Consider the following 11,302-nt stretch of genomic DNA (forward strand, 5'->3'; position numbering starts at 1 on the left):
GACTTATAGGAGTGTGATACAGACACTATGTGAATATATATATATATATATATATATATATATATATATATATATATATATATATATATATATATAAATAAAAATTCATGGTGTACATGAATTGATTCAAGTAATAAAATATAAAACAATGATATTGGTAAATAATAGTGATCACGTGATATATAATGATACATTTTTTTCACTTCATCTCATTAAGATACATAGCTACAGAAAATACTAATGTACTCTGATAATTGCATAGAATGAAGATTAACATGATAAAAATCATATTTTAACTGATAAAAAAAAAAAATTTCATATATGAATTGATAAAATTATTAATGTTTATGCTGATTGATTCGTTGATTTTTATGCTAAATGTTATATATCTGATTCCTTAATTCATATACTAACTCATAAATAACTGCAGATATTGGTAAGATAAAAGGTAACAGATTGATTATAGGCTACCTGATTTGTTTATACATATGCTATGGATTCATATAATTATGATTAATATATGTGCACTTTAAATAGATTCCTATTGCGTACACGCAAAGATATAGTTCGATTCCGTTATTTATGATCATTTATATATAGATTCCTAGTGCGTACGCGCAAAAATATATTTCGGTTCTGTTATTTATGATCATTTATATATAGATTCCTAGTGCGTACACACGAAAAAATATTATTTCGATTCTGTTATTTTATGATCATTTATATATATAGGATACATGACCGAGGTTATACTACTTCACATTTAACTAGCTTTCGAACCACTTTTCGTCCATTACACAGTTCCAGACAACCACCTATAGCCAAATGAAACGGCCGATTTCACAGGGTTAAAACAAGGGGAAAATTTGCCTGGGCGGGTCCAACGTTCTATTTTTGCGCTCATACTTATTCTCTGCATCCTAAGCTACACGATTACGTTCACGATGAATAAAAAAACATCCCCAGCAGCGTCCTTCGCCAGCAAAGTAGAGTTGAATATCCTTCGGGTCGTAATCGTCGGAAGTATGTCCCTTTCGTAGTCGATTCCAACAGCCGCCGGAGCATTCCGCATTAAAACGAGATTAACGACGAGATACGGTGTCGGTCGAAGAAGTCCATGAAATTCCTTTCACATTGTAGGCGGTTGTTACTTGACTGTAGTCATCCGCAGCGACGAACGATTTTTTGAAGTTGCTATGTGAAACTCTCGTACTGCAGGATACTGTAACCAGGTTCCATTAATCAGCCTGCAAGTGAAATTATACATGTCACAAGGGCAAAGTAAATTCAGACGACATCCAAATACAGGGGAGGGGAGAGAGCCATTTAGACCAGACTTAACCCACATGAATTCGCTGATATTTTGGAATTCAAAAGAGTCCGCTGTACAAACTTTTTTATCCATGGCATTAACAATGAGTGAACCTATCCAGGTCTATGATGACTTGTAAAAATATCCATAATTATAAAAAATAAATAGATATCATTACGAATCTCAAAGAAAATTCGATATTACTGGTAGTAAGTTACTAGACAAAGAAGTGGAAAACGGAGCTATTTGTAAGATTGCCAGGCAACATAAGAGTCAAAGAGAAGATTAATCATGATTCTGTATTTCTCTATGCTAACTGAAATTAAGTTGTGATAAAAATCTGATCCTATGTGCCCTAACAAAAGTTTCATATTCAATTTTCCCACGCGCATCCTCTGAGGTTAATTTTAAAAACATTATTAATAGGTAGGAGATGCAACGAAAAAACCCACTATGTAACTAATTTCTAAATAAACTTTGGGTTTTTCAAGAAAATGTGACATTTTCCCATGAATGTTTTACTTGAATTGCAATAGGCTAATGTTGCAAGTAAATATATCATATACATATCTTGATACTTCTAAATGTCTATGAGGTTCAGAAAAATTAATCCATTTTGTTGTTATAGAAATTCTATTTGCTTATTTTGTTATTAATTTTAAAATGATTGCAACTCCTTAGCTAAAGTTGCATTGCGCATACGATAGACACCTGTACCTAACGTCTGCCTTGCCCATGAGAATTTCGGGCTAAGCATTCCTTTCTCCAGTCAATCTGCTTTTGCAAGCAGAGACGACACACAGATGAAACCTGTGTAAGCAGATTATTGAGGTTAAAAGGAACAAATGCTGATACGGCAATGATGACGTCGTCACTTGGCAGGAGATTGCTCTCAGCCAGCTAAGAGTTACGTTACTTGCTGTAATAAATACGACTTTAGGATAAATTTATTATCTTTTAATACTCGACCCACACGAAAAGAATGTCTGAAAAAAAAAAACAGTATATATGGACTAACATTCCATATTATTATTATGTAAACACTTACACATCGTCGACATACAATGATCTTGGTCGAATCGTTTCGAGCAATCCTTTCGTCTCGCGTCAGTAAAACCTCGTAACGATTCGTATTTTGGTGACTTCTGATACTAACTGGCATCATCTGAGATGACCTCCATGCTAGGGGCACGGGTGCGCATTGCCTTACTTAACTGGTAGTCAGTCAGGTGTAGTGGACGAAGACCAGCAAAGGGCACGTAATCTATTCCAAGCTGAACGCAGGCAATAAAATAATCTCACTCACACACGCACACATCACAACACAACACACACACGATACCAATAGGATATATATATATATATATATATATATATATAGATATATTAATTTTTTTCCCCCTCCGAAATACAACCATCGCTCTGAAATGACTCTAAAAACAATCTGTTTATGGCGTGCAATAAGCTGGACTAAAAGAAAAAAAAAAAATGTTAATGGCGCGAAACAATCTATTTTTGGCGTGTAATACTCTGGATTAAATAAAAAAAGAAATTTTAATGGCGCGAAACAATCTATTTTTGGCGCGCAATACGCTGGACTAAAAAAAAAAAAATGTTAAGCGCGCGAAACAATCTATTTTTGGCGCGCAGTACACTGGACTAATTAAAAATTTTTAATGGCGCGAAACAATCTATTTTGGCGCGCAATACGCAGGACTAATTAAGAATTTTTAATGGCGCAATATAATCTATTTTTGGCGCGCAATACGATGGACTAAAAAAAAAAAAAAAAAAAAAAAAAAAAAATGTTAAGGGCGCGAAACAATCTATTTTTGGCGCGCAGTACACTGGACTAATTGAAAATTTTTAATGGCGCGAAACAATCTATTTTTGGCGCGCAATACTCTGGATTAAATAAAAAAGAATTTTTAATGGCGCGAAAGCATTTCAGCTCCTACCGTCTATATTCTGCTATTCGGAAACTCTGCCTTGACAAAACGCACCTCTTGCATGCTTGCATGCTTGCGATTCAGTTTGCAATAAGAAGCTTGACAGTTTTCATTGTAGCGTTTAATTTTTTTTTTTAAGATTTTCGCTTACTCGGGGAGTAAGCCTACAAATTACTTTGTGGTTGGGGAGGGGGTGTAGGGAAGCCTAACAAGGTCTGAACAAGTTCTTCCCGTTTTGAGTTAATTAAAGAGACAGGGATTTTAGGGTAGGATATTTATGATTTATGTATTAGAATGAAAATATAAAAAGTAAAAAAAATGTGCGTATTAAACAGTACAGAAAAATTATTTCTATTAGAATATACCACATTTATTTTAATTTTCGTTGGTGAAACAACGCTCTATTTGACCGTAGATTTCAGCACGCTCCTTGAGTAAGCTGGATGTCGGATCACGCCTTGCCTTTATTGTTGTTACTCAAATTATGTCAACTGACGGAAAACTAACAGCAAAAATTTAATTTTTTTTTTAAGGAGAAAGTGTTTTTATTTGTCTTGTTTTGTTATTTTAAGAAAACATTGTTTTCATTTGTTTTGTCATCTTGCTCTTATCTTGTGCTTGCTTTATTTACGAGTGTTGCTCTTCCGTTTCAAAGTTATAATAAAGGATATACCACCGTCTAAAACCTTGTCTACATTTTTGGTATTTCTGTGTTTATTTCGGCTAATTTCAAACGATCAGTATGATCTATTATTTGTATTGTTTTGCTGTTTGCAATATACTGCAACGAAGTGCAATTATCCAACCTCAAAATGGCGCCGAATTAACCATCGATCGACTGAAACTAACTTCGCATTGAAAAGTTAATGGAAATTTTCAGTAATTATAAAGCCATGTAGTTAGTCATGAAGTGACAGGAATAATTATGTTCTGCTGTGCTATAATATACTTGGCATAAATAGCCAATAAAGCTGCTGTGGTATAACTTGTGAATAGCCAATAAATTTCGTGCAATTTGAAAGATCATTCACGGGGAAATGAGGCGATAAATATACATTGCTTTATAGTTCCGGCCTCCAACGGTTAGCTTTAATTAAACCTCCATGCAATATCTTTCTTCAGGTTAATGGATCAAGTTTATTCATGTCATGGCTAATGTTCGTATACTTGCTGGTTATCTATATATATATATATATATATATATATATAATATATATATATATATATAAACTGATTCTGTGATGCTTCTGTCTTGTGGGTTATTAGAATTAATGATATTTTGTGTTCATGGTCAGTAGATCGTATGATTAGTTTTCACGAACACGTTAAAAAAATTCAATTTTTTTTAAGCAACTGGATTCAGTGATGCTTGTCTTGTGGGTTATTAGAATTAATTATCATATTTTACTCATGGCCAATTGATCGTATGATTGTTTTCACGAATACGTAAAAAAATTCTAAGAAAAACAATTTTTTTTTTTTTTTTTTTTTTTTTTTTTTTTTTTTTTTTTTTTTTGCTCTTCTGTTTACAATTTGACCGATGCAAAATTTTTTATCACAATGACCCGTGACTTGGTCGTATCAGGATAATTATCCCCTTAGGACAATTACCCCCTAAAGTATAGAAAATTTTAAAAAGGTTGAAAAAAGGATGAACAACAAATTTTATAAATAATTTAAACAAAGCTCATGATAAAAGTTGAAAGCAAACATATATATGAATGCAAAAATTTCCATAAAAAATCTTAAAAAGAAAGTTGATAATGTTATAATAAAGTTAAAACGGTAAAAAAAATTTTAAATAGTTAAAATCATACTTTAACTTCGTCGAGGGAGTTCTTGAGAAGTGCATGTTTCACCGTTTCATCGTTCTGCAATGAAGCATTAATTCCAAAATTCTCGAGTAGATATGGAATCTTTCTTTCTTGATCTTCAACTTTCCCCATTATGGGGTCACGGCTTGTTATTAGTTTTCTTTATCTTCTACGATCATGCACGATTATGCGTCACTCACGTTCCTCTGTCCCGCATGTCCCTGTTCATTATACGTCACTCACGTTCCTCTGTCCCGCATGTCCCTGTTCATTATACGCCACTCACGTTCCTCTGTCCCGATGTTCCCTTTCCCATTTTATAACGCCACTCAACGTTCCTCGGTCCCGCACGGCCCGTTCATTATAACCGGTCCCTCACGTTCCTCTCTCCCGCATGTAATTGTTAACTGGGTCTCCCCTCTCCTCCTTGATCCGGGCCCTTCCAAATTCATGATCCTTTCACATACAGAATCCTCCTCTCCTCTCATGACATGCCCCAGCCATTGCAATCGTCTCTGTTGCAGCGTCTTTGATATTTCCGTAATAAGTTTCATTTTTTTTAACATAAAACGTCTCTTTAGCCGCTTTGAATGCATTACCTTATACAGTCAAGAATTTTCAATTCATTGCCTCGATCCCTAAGCATATCTCGTATCACTACCATTCAAGGCTGTGAGGAGGGATGCTGCTGTACTGACAAAACTTATCGGTAGTAGTTTGTAAGTACAGAACTGAGGGAAAAGTGTGAATAGTTGGGGGACTGGTGGCTAGAATTTGACGCAGTAACTTACGAACTGAAGAGATTTTTTTTTTAATTTATTTAAGAAGGTTGAGAGGGCAGTTAGCTATAGCTGAAGAGGTCATAAATGAAGAAACGCACAGAAGTGGTGAAAGAGTTAGCTTTGGTCAAGGATACGACTGTTTTTGGAGGTGATTTGGCCATTCTTAAAAGACAGAGGCCGCTAATGAATCATAAACAGAGCATGAAGGAAGAGAGGAAGACCTCAAGAGAGGAGGACAATGAATTAGATCATTATTAGCATTGGGAAGGAGCACAGAGAAGAAGACAGTGGAAATGGTGGGACATGAGATCCAGAAATTGGATGGTGCAGTGCGTATCAGGAATTCGTCACGTTGTTGATGAGCTTTCCTGGAAGGTGTAATAGAAACCTGATTTTGTGAAGGTTTTCTGCACAGTGAGTTCATCCACATTGGCGTGATATCTGTGCAAAATACATACATACATACAAAGATGTATACATACACCTGCACGCATATATATATATATATATATATATATATATATATATATATATATATATATATATATATATATATATATGTGTGTGTGTGTGTGTGTGTGTGTGTAATCAGTATATATAAGAATGATCAACGAAAAAGTGATATAAATGCGTTATACTCTCTATTGCTTGATTTAAGCAGAAACAAACCTTCTTATCTGCCGTTACCTTCTAAAACACAGGCCTTGTGGCGCAACGGATAACGCGTCTGACTACGGATCAGAAGATTCCAGGTTCGAATCCTGGCAAGGTCGCATATAACCTTTTTATTCGAAGATTGCATTAGATATTAATTGTTGAGTTAAGAAAGAAATTTTTGGTTACTTATAAATGATATTTCAAGTGCCTGCGCTTTTCATGATCACAGAAAACGGAATTGACAGCCAGAAGTCATATGGGACCTTAAGTAATGGACTGAGAAGTAGATAAAAGGCACTTATCAAAATGAAGGCACAAGCATGTATGCAGTATAGGTAGTATCAACTGAAAGAAAGAAAGAGGTAGCGAGAGAGAGAGAATAATGAGGACAAAAAGTCATGAAATGAAATGTAAGGATATGATACAGTGGAAAACATTTTGCGGGAAAAATATGGAAAAGAAATGTGGTGACGTAAAGATGACATGATGGAAGCTGTATTCTAGAATATGTAAACGACACTTTACAATCAATCACTCGATACATAAGCTATAGGCCGTTGCTGAATAACCACTGGTTCCATGCAACGTTAAAGCACCATACAGACAAACTAACAAGCTACAGATAAGACTTATTCGTGTATCTGCATATGTGGTTTAATGCACGGGTCAAAGTCTTTAAATTTGACAGAAAATAATTATTATTTTTATTATTATTGCTAAGCAGCCTTCCACGGAATTGGTCGAAGACTTATGATAAGAGCGCCTCAGTGGCGAGGTCTGTTTGGTCTTGGCCTGCCACCTCGGTGGCCGCGAGTTCAATTCTCGGGCATTCCATTAAGGTGTGAGAGATGTGTCTCTCTGGTGATAGAAGTTCACTCTCGACGTGGTTCGGAAGTCACGTCAAGCCGTTGGTCCCGTTGCTGAATAACCTCTGGTTCCATGCAACGTAAAATCACCATACAAACAAACAAACACATGATAAATAAAGAGAAGACAATAAAAACGACATGCTCGCGTAAACATAAAAACTTGGGGTCAAAGATAAAGATTATTTTTCATTTTCCTCTTTTGCAAAAATTTCTGCGAATTGCAACTCTAGCGTTCCTATGAGCGTAGACTCGAAGTTGAAAAAAAACAAAACAAAGAATAAAGTATGATTTGTCACTTTGAAGTGAATGATAAGAATGTTACTTCCTTCAGTTTTCATCTCTCTCTCTCTCTCTCTCTCTACCTGATGGCACAATGAAAATAACAGATGCTGTAGTGTGCATTTGCCATTCTCTCTCTCTCTCTCTCTCTCTCTCTCTCTCCGTGCTTGATGGCACAGTGAAAAATGTTGGATGCTGTGAGGGCATTTTACCATTTGAGTTAATTGAGACCGTTTGAAATCTCTCTCTCTCTCTCTCTCTCTCTCTCTCTCTCTCTCTCTCTCTCTCTCTCTGATGGCACAGGGAAAATAATAGATGCTGTAATACGCATTTGCCATTTTCGAAATTGTAACTGTCGTATTGACGCATTAACTCTCTCTCTTCTCTCTCTCTCTCTCTCTCTCTCTCTAATTAGGTCTTCGTTTGAATGAATTCTAGAAATTGTATTCTTCACTCTGAACCTATGAAAAGACTATGTTCAAGTGTGCTGTTACCTCTCTGTCTCCCTTATCAGGGAGAGAGAGAGAGTTAAGACTATTGAATGTCCTTGATCATCCCCCTCCTGTTTTTGGTCATTAAAGATAAGATAGCACTGATAAGATATCTTCAGGCCAGACGAAGATCAGAGGAGGGTCTGATATCTCTCTCTCTCTCTCTCTCTCTCTCTCTCTCTCTCTCTCTCTCTCTCTTTCTCTGTCTCTCCCCTTCAAGGTAAACGCATCTTGTGACGGGTCCTAAAATTTTCGTCGAACAGTTTTCCGTTCGTCTTCAGACACAGCAATTTCATTGTAGTTTGCAGTGTTTTGCAACGGCTCTCCTCATCTCCAGGGCGTCGGTTTTCATTAGTTATCGCTCAGCTGTGCTCTTCTGAACCTACAGCGGCTGGCGATGCTTTCATAGAAGCGTTCGTTCCGCTCCAGATATTTTTTCAGACAATCTCCTCTACTCTCATGGCGATGCTTTCAGAACCTTTCGCGTACAACAGATTTTTTTATTTCCGAAGCGTTCGTTCCACCTCAGATATTTTTCAGACAGTGTGCTGCTCTTTTGGGATTACTCTCTCTCTCTCTCTCTCTCTCTCTCTCTCTCTCTCTCTCTCTCTCTCTCTCTCTCTCTCTCTCCACGGAAGGAATTATCAGTATGCATTTGTTAGTTGTATACGTCCTGATTGTATATAATGTTCGCTGTTTGCTTGCCACGTTAACAATGCCAGAGTAAATAGCGTTGAATTTCTGTAGGGTATTCACCCATTTCTTCAATTATTTAGAAATAAGAAAAAAAAGAGCAAGAAATGGATCGCTGACTAGTAGTTTTTGCTCAACAGATAACGTAGACACTTAATTGAATAGTTATTTACAATAAGGAATAAAATCAAATTTTGATGCAAGAAGCAGGTTGCCAACTAGTTTTGTGCTTAATAAGTATACTAGATCAATAGATAGGGAACTAGACGTAGTAATATTAGCAAGCTTGCTTTCCAAAACGTGCTTCGAAAGCATAACCCAGACGGTCCTATATCTGATGCTCTCCGTTGGAGCGGGGTGATGCCGTCAGTGCGCCTCATGCGGTGCAATGTAGGGCGTCACTAGAGGTTCTTTGCAGCGTGCCTTTGGCCTCTAGCTGCAACCCCTTTCGTTCCTTTTGCTGTACCTCCGTTCATATTCCCTTTCTTCCATCCTACTTTCCACCTTCTCCTAACAATTGATTCACCTTTTTCTGTCAATTTCCGTTTCAGCGCTGAATGACTTCGTAGGTTCCAGCGCTTGGCCTTTGGCCTAAAATCTATATTCAGGTCAATATGTGATGCTGGCGTTCGGTTCGGAGCTGTTTTCCCTGACACTGAGCTTAAGCTGGCCTTATGCCAGCACGGGCTCTTGCTTTTTAATCTTAGTTTAACCACAATAAGCTGTAGGGGACCTACAGCTTATTGTGGGATCTGAACCACAACATATCGAGAAATTAACTTTCTAAATCACCAGAAACATATTCCCCTTGGACTCAACGTTGACAGAGCATGCAATCGAACTCGGGACTACCGAATCGGTAGCCGAGCACGTAAACGACTCGTCCAACTGGAAACTTTCCCAACGAAAGTTCTTCTTACATTATAATAATGTTTCTTTCATGCCTTCGTTCCGTCGAAGTTAGCGAAACCCTGTCAAGGAAACTTCTCTTATTTTCTTTCCGTCAACTTCGCTCGGAGGAGCGGTGAAGTTTTTATTGCGTTCAAAATAATCTCGAAGGCCTCCATCCCCGCCCCCCCCCCCCCACCCCCCCCCCCCCCCCCACCCTCTCTCTCTCTCTCTCTCTCTCTCTCTCTCTTCTGGGTCCCCGAACGTCATTGAATTCCGAAGATGCCGATAAAGCCGATGTCCAGTAATTGACGGGCACCTCACGCGGCGTACTGTAAGCATTACTTAAGGTTCTTTGCAGATTCTCTTCAGCCCCCTATAGCTGCAACCTCTTTCGTTCCTTTTTACTGTACCTCCTTTCATTTCTCTTTCTTTATTATGACTTTCCACCCTCTGCTGACCATTGTTTTCTGCAATCTCAATCGTTCTGTTTACTGTACCTCCTTTCATATTCACTTTCTTCCTTATGACTTTCCACCCTCTCCTGACCATTGTTTCCTGCAATCTCTTTCGTTCTGTTTACTGTACCTCCTTTCATATTCCCTTTCTTTCACCTTACTTTGCACCCTCTCCTGACCATTGTTTCCTGCAATCTCTTTCGTTTAGTTTACTGTACCTCCTTTCATTTCTCTTTCTTCCTTATGACTTTCCACCCTCTGCTGACCATTGTTTTCTGCAATCTCTATCGTTCTGTTTACTGTACCTCCTTTCATATTCTCTTTCTTCCTTATGACTTTCCACCCTCTCCTGACCATTGTTTCCTGCAATCTCTTTCGTTCTGTTTACTGTACCTCCTTTCATATTCTCTTTCTTCCTTATGACTTTCCACCCTCTCCTGTCCATTGTTTCCTGCAATCTCTTTCGTTCTGTTTACTGTACCTCCTTTCATATTCTCTTTCTTCCTTATGACTTTCCACCCTCTCCTGTCCATTGTTTCCTGCAATCTCTTTCGTTCTGTTTACTGTACCTCCTTTCATATTCTCTTTCTTTCACCTTACTTCTGCTTCGAGATTTTCCTCCTGTTACACCTTTCAAACCTTTTACTGTGAATTTCCATTTCAGCGCTGAATGACCTCGTAGGTCCCAGTGCTTGGCCTTCCATAATTGACCCAAGCCCGAAGAAGGCAGAGAATGAACAGGGATGGCTATAGGGCGTGGGCACTATGCCTCTTGGAGGGTAAAATGTTATAAGGGTCCGGGAAAAGGTGGGCAGGGAGAGATTTCCAAAGCTTGGAAGTTAAGGGAAAGAAACAGTCAGCAGAGATAGGTGCAGAAGATATATAGAGAGACCAGAAAAAGAGAGAGAGAGAGGGAAAGTTAAAAGTTGTAAATGGATGAAGAAGAAGAAGAAGAAGAAGAGAGAGAGAGAGAGAGAGAGAGAGATAGAAGATTAAAAGTTGTGAATGGATGAAGAAGAAGAAGAAGAAGAAGAAGAGAGAGAGAGAGAGAGAGAGAGAGAGAGAATTAAAAGTTGTGAATGGATGAAGAGAGAGAGAGAGAGAGAGAGA

The 11,302-nt window shown here is 37.7% G+C and overlaps 1 non-coding gene across 1 annotated transcript; it reads left to right on the forward strand.

Moving 5' to 3' along the window:
• The first annotated feature begins 6,557 nt into the window (after positions 1 to 6,557).
• Trnar-acg (transfer RNA arginine (anticodon ACG)) lies at positions 6,558 to 6,630 on the forward strand. Its single transcript has one exon. It is a non-coding gene; the product is annotated as a tRNA-Arg (tRNA).
• Positions 6,631 to 11,302: the final 4,672 nt, after the last annotated feature.

The sequence above is a fragment of the Macrobrachium nipponense genome, chromosome 24, assembly GCF_015104395.2.
Source record: "Macrobrachium nipponense isolate FS-2020 chromosome 24, ASM1510439v2, whole genome shotgun sequence".
In the NCBI taxonomy this organism is placed as follows: Eukaryota; Metazoa; Arthropoda; class Malacostraca; order Decapoda; family Palaemonidae; genus Macrobrachium; species Macrobrachium nipponense.